This window comes from Cyanistes caeruleus, chromosome 14 (assembly GCF_971803275.1).
Source record: "Cyanistes caeruleus chromosome 14, bCyaCae1.hap1.1, whole genome shotgun sequence".
Lineage (NCBI taxonomy): Eukaryota > Metazoa > Chordata > Aves > Passeriformes > Paridae > Cyanistes > Cyanistes caeruleus.
This window is the reverse complement of record NC_141714.1, coordinates 657,275-666,536: the sequence shown is the minus strand read 5'-3', so window position 1 is coordinate 666,536 and position 9,262 is coordinate 657,275.

Here is a 9,262-nt window from a genome sequence, read left to right as displayed (position 1 = left end):
AGAGAAGAAGCCATGGAAGTGGACGGAGAGGATACTGGAGAGGAAGAGATGGATGTGGATATGTACGAGACAGAGGAAGAGATGGAGGTGGAAACGAAAGATTATATTGAAGAGATGGATATTGATCTAAAAGACAAGGAGGAAGACATGGTCTTGGGATGAAGACCGATGCCAGCAGCAGAACAGGCAGGTGCTCCCCACAGGCAGAGTGGGGCCCCTGCTGCCAGCCTGGGGCCGGGCTGGGCACTTCCTGCTCAGGGACACGCTAGGCCATGCACTGGATTCTGCTGGCCATCCCTGGCCTGGCCTGGGCTTGCTGTGGGCCACACAAGCCCTGTTCCAGTGCCTGGGCCACAGCCCCCAGCCAGGCTCCCTTCTGGCAGCAGAGTCCCACTGGGCCAGTGTCCCAGCCCGGCAGCACATGGAACACCCTTCCGTGCCTGACTGCACTGACCGTGCTACTTGTTTTTCTTCCAGGACTTAGGGACATCACAGACACAGATGCCACCCTGCTGTACATACGTTTTACAGTTGTTGTGTTCAGGATAGAAGTTTTAGAGTTTGTTTAAGTTGCCTGTAAATACGTTTCATAGAGCTTTGTTAGAGCTGTTCTCAGGTAAATAGGTTCTATAGTTTGTTGTTGTTGTTGTTGTTACCAATATTCTTACAGTGTAAATATGTGGTGTAGTTCATTCTTGTTCCTTTTCTTCTACAGATAAACAGTCTTTGATTTTCACACCCCAGTTCTCTTTGCATTTTCTTCGGGCACATTTGCAAAGCTGTAGGTTGTTTCGGGAACAATGTTTGCAGGACTCTAAAAAGAGTATCAAAACCGCTCTGCCACACTCTCAGCTGCTGCTGCTGCCCCAAAAAGCACTGGCTGGCTTTGCTCACACAATCACAGTTGTGGTGGCATTTCTACCACACCACAGGACAGCGATGTTTTCCCTCTTCTCCTGGAAATACCTACAGCACTTGTGGGTAGCAAGGCAAACATGAGCCTCTTTTAGTGGCCCTTGAAATTGGACATGTGAAATGAGGCACACAAAGCCACAGGCCAGCTGAACCTGGCATCTCTGAATGGGTCTTTACATTCTTCCCAGGAAGATGAATGGCAATCACTATTTTGGCAGGGAGGAAAGTGCATCAGCTAGCAATTTGCTGTAGAAAATGTGCTTTCTGCTCCTCTCACAGCCAAAACTCCTACCCATTTCTTGGAAGTCCTTCTTAGATAAGGACCGTGTTCAACTGAGTGACAGTGAAGCCAAATGGCAATGCCGCAATCAATTGTCCTGTACACAATCTCCTTCATCCACGTGGAAGGTTACTCACGGGCACACAAGAGGACGGAAGAAACCCAAATGCATCGTTGGACATAATAAAGTCAGACGTGTTGAGGGATGAAGAAATCTTGCAGAGATATGGAAAGCTGCCCTGAAAACCCAGTTCGGGGAGAGCCTGAGCTCTTTTGTGCTTCTAGGCCTGAAGATGCTCAGCAGCTTTCCCAGATGCTCAGCAGGCAGTAGGATTGTGCCTGAATCTGGCTCTGGAAATGCCAGTGCCTCAACTGAGAGCTGTGGCAATGATTTCCATTGCATGGAGAGGGGCCACAGTCCTGCAAGAGTCTTTCAGCAGAGCAAACAGCAGCCTGGAGGGTGGGCAGTGCTGCATCTGGACCACTGCATGCTCATCCTTCACCACAATGCAGAGCTGCCATGGATCACTTTTTCCATTTCTCCTGTTGGATATGTTTTGGAGAAGTTGTTCTAGGTGGCTTTGGATGGTGATCCAAATAGGAAGCAGCCATTCGCCTGCTGTGATATCCTTACAACTAGTCCTAACTTCTCATTGCCTTTGGTTTGATTGGGGGTGTTTTATCTGTTTGTTTGATTGGTTTCTTTGGGTTGGTTTCTTTGTGTTTTTCTCTCTTTTGCTTGGAGTTTCTTTTCCTTTTTTAGAAATGACTGGTGAAGTTGGCACAAGCAAACTCCAGAAAACGTAAAGCAGGCTTGACTTTCCAGAAATTGCTTTTGGCTGGCTTTAGCTGCATTCCCCAGGATCACGATCAGCAGTAGATATTTGCAGGTTTTGCTCTGCATCCTCAGCCTGCCCAGGTGTTGTTCAGTGTTTCAGCAGTGGAGAAGACGATGGATATTTTGCTAAACCTCCTTTCAAACAACAAAACTTGGGTTAGCACGACAGAAAAGAAGAAAAGAAAATCTTCGCCAGTTAGAACAGAGCCAGAGTCCCACCATTTCCCCCTCCACTTCTCTTTCTTTTCTACATTTAGAGGTAAAGCTTCCATCTCCAAAAGCTTCCATCTCTCACTTCCTGATGTAGCCATTTGCTACCCTTTAGCCTTGACTGCCACGCATCGGACTGCTGTCCGTGTGGGGCTGGGGATGCTCAGCCTGGAAAGAGAAGGGGGCTGGCGAGGCCTCCCTGCAGCTCTAGGAAAGATGGGCACAGACAGGAGAAGCCTTTCAACTGCAGGAGTGAGCTTGAAGTTGGATCTAATGAAGCTGCTCTTTTCCACTCCGGCTGCTGGGCCACTGGCCCGGGCTGTGCACAGAGGCTGGGGATGCTCCATCCTTGGCAACATCCAAGGCCAGCTGGGAGCGGGGCTCTGAGCAACCTATTCTGGGCGAAGATCGCTCCGCTTGGAACAAGATGGTCTTTAGGGTCCCTTCCAAGCCCAAGCACACAGGGATTCCGTCATTCATTCTACGGTCTCCGTTGTCCACTTCAGCCTGGGCCTGAACTCCTGGCGGTGATGTCACAGTGCACGCTCCAGCTAGAACTTCCAGCATCCAGCAACGGCCACAACACAACCCTTGGCTCCTTGTGCCAGCACGCTCTTCATTCACCCTGCTCCAAGCCTACCCCTGTCACCTTGTTGCCACCTGCTCCCTGATTCCCCCAGCAGTCCCCAAAGCTCCCCATCGCTTGGATTTTGCTCTCCATCCCTGCAGGATGTCTGCATTTGTTCCAAAAGAGGTATGCTACTATTCCACGGAGGCGGACACCCCGCAGCTGCCTGGCTGGGCTGGAGCTCTGTGGGACAGGCTGGGAAATTTTGCTACCTCTGCAGGCTGGCACAGACGGAGAGGAGGAGACGGACGTCGATACACAGACTGATAGAGAAGAAGCCATGGAAGTGGACGGAGAGGATACTGGAGAGCAAGAGATGGATGTGGATATGTACGAGACAGAGGAAGAGATGGAGGTGGAAACGAAAGATTATATTGAAGAGATGGATATTGATCTAAAAGACAAGGAGGAAGACATGGTCTTGGGATGAAGACCGATGCCAGCAGCAGAACAGGCAGGTGCTCCCCACAGGCAGAGTGGGTCCCCTGCTGCCAGCCTGGGGCCGGGCTGGGCACTCCCTGCTCAGGGACACGCTAGCCCATGCACTGGATTCTGCTGGCCATCCCTGGCCTGGCCTGGGCTTGCTGTGGGCCACACAAGCCCTGTTCCAGTGCCTGGGCCACAGCCCCCAGCCAGGCTCCCTTCTGGCAGCAGAGTCCCACTGGGCCAGTGTCCCAGCCCGGCAGCACATGGAACACCCTTCCGTGCCTGACTGCACTGACCGTGCTACTTGTTTTTCTTCCAGGACTTAGGGACATCACAGACACAGATGCCACCCTGCTGTACATACGTTTTACAGTTGTTGTGTTCAGGATAGAGGTTTTAGAGTTTGTTTAAGTTGCCTGTAAATACGTTTCATAGAGCTTTGTTAGAGCTGTTCTCAGGTAAATAGGTTCTATAGTTTATTGTTGTTGTTGTTGTTACCAATATTCTTACAGTGTAAATATGTGGTGTAGTTCATTCTTGTTCCTTTTCTTCTACAGATAAACAGTCTTTGATTTTCACACCCCAGTTCTCTTTGCATTTTCTTCGGGCACGTTTGCAAAGTTGTGGGTTGTTTCGGGAACAATGTTTGCAGGACTCTAAAAAGAGTATCAAAACCGCTCTGCCACACTCTCAGCTGCTGCTGCTGCCCCAAAAAGCACTGGCTGGCTTTGCTCACACAATCACAGTTGTGGTGGCATTTCTACCACACCACAGGACAGCGATGTTTTCCCTCTTCTCCTGGAAATACCTACAGCACTTGTGGGTTGCAAGGCAAACATGAGCCTCTTAGTGGCCCTTGAAATTGGACATGTGAAATGAGGCACACAAAGCCACAGGCCAGCTGAACCTGGCATCTCTGAATGGGTCTTTACATTCTTCCCAGGAAGATGAATGGCAATCACTATTTTGGCAGGGAGGAAAGTGCATCAGCTAGCAATTTGCTGTAGAAAATGTGCTTTCTGCTCCTCTCACAGCCAAAACTCCTACCCATTTCTTGGAAGTCCTTCTTAGATAAGGACCGTGTTCAACTGAGTGACAGTGAAGCCAAATGGCAATGCCGCAATCAATTGTCCTGTACACAATCTCCTTCATCCACGTGGAAGGTTACTCACGGGCACACAAGAGGAAGGAAGAAACCCAAATGCATCGTTGGACATAATAAAGTCAGACGTGTTGAGGGATGAAGAAATCTTGCAGAGATATGGAAAGCTGCCCTGAAAACCCAGTTCGGGGAGAGCCTGAGCTCTTTTGTGCTTGTAGGCCTGAAGATGCTCAGCAGCTTTCCCAGATGCTCAGCAGGCAGTAGGATTGTGCCTGAATCTGGCTCTGGAAATGCCAGTGCCTCAACTGAGAGCTGTGGCAATGATTTCCATTGCATGGAGAGGGGCCACAGTCCTGCAAGAGTCTTTCAGCAGAGCAAACAGCAGCCTGGAGGGTGGGCAGTGCTGCATCTGGACCACTGCATGCTCATCCTTCACCACAATGCAGAGCTGCCATGGATCACTTTTTCCATTTCTCCTGTTGGATATGTTTTGGAGAAGTTGTTCTAGGTGGCTTTGGATGGTGATCCAAGTAGGAAGCAGCCATTCGCCTGCTGTGATATCCTTACAACTAGTCCTAACTTCTCATTGCCTTTGGTTTGATTGGGGGTGTTTTATCTGTTTGTTTGATTGGTTTCTTTGGGTTGGTTTCTTTGTGTTTTTCTCTGTTTTGCTTGGAGTTTCTTTTCCTTTTTTAGAAATGACTGGTGAAGTTGGCACAAGCAAACTCCAGAAAACGTAAAGCAGGCTTGACTTTCCAGAAATTGCTTTTGGCTGGCTTTAGCTGCATTCCCCAGGATTACGATTGTGATAAATGGGCCAGGAGACCAGCTCCTTTTAAAACAGCCATTATTAAGCAGCACAGCTCTGGGGTGGGGGCCCGAGGGGTTGCGCACACCACCACTGCTTCCACTGGACACCGCAGAAGAGGAGAATCTGTACAGCTCTGTCAGTTGGGCGGAGCTGGGCCTTCCTCCCTCACGGGAGTCCCCAGGAAGACTCCTTCTTTAGGCCTTGTAGTCTAGGCTGTCATCCCTGTCGAGTCTCCTCGAGGTTATGTCGGTCCCTGGAAAGAAGCCATGGGACTCCTCTGGGTCTTCCTTGTTAGATGGTGCTGGTTCTATTCCTTCCCTTTTGCGTGGCTCGTTGTTTTGGGGTTTTTTCCAGTCTGGGTGCATCCCATAAGTCTCTGGTCTCTCTCGTTTGCATAAAAGTCCGTATGTCATCTTCCTCCTCAGGACGGTACAGCAACTCGGGAAAAGGATACAATGTTGCCATGTGGGAGTCTCGGAGCAGTGGGGGCAGTGCCCGGCTGAACACAGAACAAGAAACACAGGGTACAGCAACTTGGGAGAGGGGGCAGGGCCTGGCTGAACAAGGAATAAAAAAATATGGGGTACAGCAATTTGCGACAGGGGTACAAGGTAAGTAAACCTGGGACAGGGGTACAAGGTAAGTAAGGAGTTTACAAACAGCAACTGTAACATATTATTCTTAACAATATCCCCCCTCTTATATTTTGATCGGGCTCTAGCCCGCATCAGCCATTAACTTCTGGCTCTTGGGAATATTTATCTCTTAATTCTCGATATTGCTCATATATTTCCCTGGCAGTTTTGTGCTCTCGATCCTGACTTTGGGTTTCCATTAACATGATCCTGGCCTGCTTCTTGTCTTTTATTTCAGGGATCTGGATGCTTGCTTGTACTGTGGTAGTCACTGTCTTGATTAGGCAGGGGAGTAAACAGGGTAGGAACAAGAAACTTGCAAATGCACAGACAGCATTGTAGTAATAGATCAAAATGTAAAATTGTGTATGGTGATACGAATAATAAAGGCATCAAGTTGTCATAATAGACTGATGTCTATTAACACTCAGAAGATGGTGTGTAGTGATCAATATATGGTTTTGTTGAAAGATAGTATTATTTCATTATTATGTTACATATACTGTTATTGTCATCATCACTTTGCCCTTGAGCTTGTGATGCTTGAAGGAAGGTTTTGCTGAAGGTCTGCTAACTACGTAATTTTGAAATAGCAAGACTGTGATGTATAGGAACTGCTGTTTCCCACAAAAGAAGTGGGTCTGGGCTATTTCTTTTCACTTAAGACTGTCATTCCTTCTCATCCCCCCATTTTGGGGAGGGATAGCATTTGTGGGGTCCAAGGAATTTCATGAATAGTGTGCTAGCCCATTCTAAGGAATAGGTGACCAGCTGAAGGGACCTAATCTGAATTGGAGTTTCCAGAAAGTATCCTGTGCAGGGCAGTGTGAACTGAAGCCTCTGGCTGGAGAGAAAGCCAAGAATTCACAAAGAGCTGCACTAGAGATAATGTCACTGCAGCTGTTGTGCAGGATCTGTTCCTCAGTAAGAGAGCATTATTTACCTATCTGAAATAGCTTAAAAATGCTCTAATTTTTTAAAAAAAATTCTTCAGTTTATACTATATAAATAATCACCGATTGTGAGATTCAATCTCAAATGTCAAAAAACTTTCTTACAGTTAGTTAAACTTAATTTATTTTTTCTGGTCCTGGTCTCATCTAGCATACACCTCTCATGTTTTCTTTGAATTTTCTTCAGCATTAGGAACTTAAAAAAGATCAAAAGTACACATAGATTTAGGAACACTGTGTAGCAATATTCTTTTGTGCTGAGCTGGATCTTTTTTTTTGTCTGGGCCAGGAGTTCTGTGCAAATTGATTTAAAAGGCCTAGTTGTAGGATGTGGATTGTAGGATGATGCTGAGCTGGCAGTGCTCTTGCTGTGAAAAAGGCAGATGGGATGCCGATGCATCAGGTATTACAAATGCAGATAAAAAAGTATTGATGTCACTGCAAACACTGCTACTCTGAAACAGAGAAAGAGATGTGATTCAAATCTTCTGTATTGAAAAAGATTAATTGAAACTGTACTGGAAGCAGAGACATGTTGCCTCTAAAATGGCAGAAGAGAATGACCGGATGTTTGTCTCAAGTAGCTGTGGAATGGATGATGTGATTCTAATTTCTAGGGAAAAAAATTGATGAAAAAAATTAGATAAGCCTAAATAAAATATTGGCTTAAGATAAAATGTACACAGGTCATTGATAAAATTTGGTTTAGAGTCTAAAAGGTGTTCCTGAGTGTTACAGCCAGTAGATTCTGGGATAAAAGGAGTGTTCAGTGGAGGAAGGAATCAGACTGGATTTGGTAGCTTTGCGATAGGTCTGTGGTGGAGATTCGGGGCTGTTGGACCCCAAGGAGCTTTCGGAGTGTATTTTTAAGCAGTTAGTGCCCTCTAGTGAGAGTCTTAGGTAATAATCTTGGTCGTGGTTTTGTAGTATGTTAACAACTCTTAACAGTACTTTGGTGTGTTACCGAAATGAAAGAAGCTTTGGTATTAAAAATGCAGGAGGATGAGTGTATGAAGAAAGATCCTATGAATGCAAGTCATCAAGTGGTTTGTATTGGGAGGGAACTTTAAAGGTTTATTATAAGTGTAACCACCTTCTCATGTGAATTGTGTCCTAAAATCTTAGGTACTTCTTTAGACGATCACTCAAGTTTTTGCAGTTCAGTGTAAAGCAGAAGATGTCAGCAAACTTGTGATTTCAGACTTGACAACTGAAGAAGCACTGCATTACATACCTGTGGAACCAAGTGGCAGGATTACAAGTACCAAACTCGTGGCAAAGGAGATGTTTCTGTTTTGAAATAAGCACATCATCTAAAAGCATAAATCAAGATAAAAATCGCTGCTTTCTTGGAAGTCAAAAAGTTACAGCTACTATTTTTTAAATATTTTCTATCTAAAGGTTACAAAACCCCACTGGAAAAAAATCCTGGAGATGATAAAACAGATGAAGAGATGGAGGGGACACATTCAGAGGATGAAATGTTTGCTCAGAGAGGCCTTCACAGAACTCAGAGTATGAAGTCTGTGAAAACTATTAAAGGCTGTAAAGAAGCAAGTATAATCCTGGTTAATTGAGTTTGTTCTTTCAGTGTATATTGGCATTATTCATAGTGCAGAAATTTATTTTTATTTTTAATATTGGAGAAGTTGTCAACAGTAACTGGGTTCCAGAATGCTAAATGGGGAAGAAAGCATGTGACAACAATATCTAAGTTTGGAGCTTTTGTAGTTTGATGTGTTTAGGGGAAATATATGTATAAAATTAATGAAGCAAGGAGCAAGGGAGAGGAGACGAAACAGACTCTGTATTTGAAATGCTAATTTTGGCACCACCAAGCCTAATTTCAGGAAGTGTTCGCCTTGAAAAGGGTATGAATAACAATAATATTATCTGTGTGTTGTGCACACTTAAACATCTGCTGTTTAATAGATAAAGAATATTCAGAATTTTTTAGTTGCCATAGACAAACAGCCTGACTCTTTGTGATCTACAAAGAGAAGATCCTAGTTAGCATCCTAGTGCATGCATTACAAAATTTAAAGATACTCCAGTATAAATCTCTGTGAAGTCTCATAAAAGTTTTTGGGTCATTCCAGGAAAACAATTGATACTTACTCTTCTTGCCCAATTCTGTTGAAACTTTATCTTATTCAGTCATAGGTAGATTCTCTTAGTGAAACCGGGTGTCCAAAGCACATTGGAAGACATTTGCTAAATAGGATTAGTGGGGAGCTGAATTATATTTCCATTTCATGTGACTTAGTACTTCATTATAATTTTGTTTTTCCCCTCAGATACGATACGGATCACTAAAATACAGAGTAAAGAAGAGACCCGTTGTATACTTTTAAGTGTACTGCACAATTCCTGCAAGAGAAACTGCTGTACTATAGTAACTTGAATTCAAGTGTTAAAGATCTGTGTACAATGCCTAGAATGAGTCTGTATGAACAGATATGGT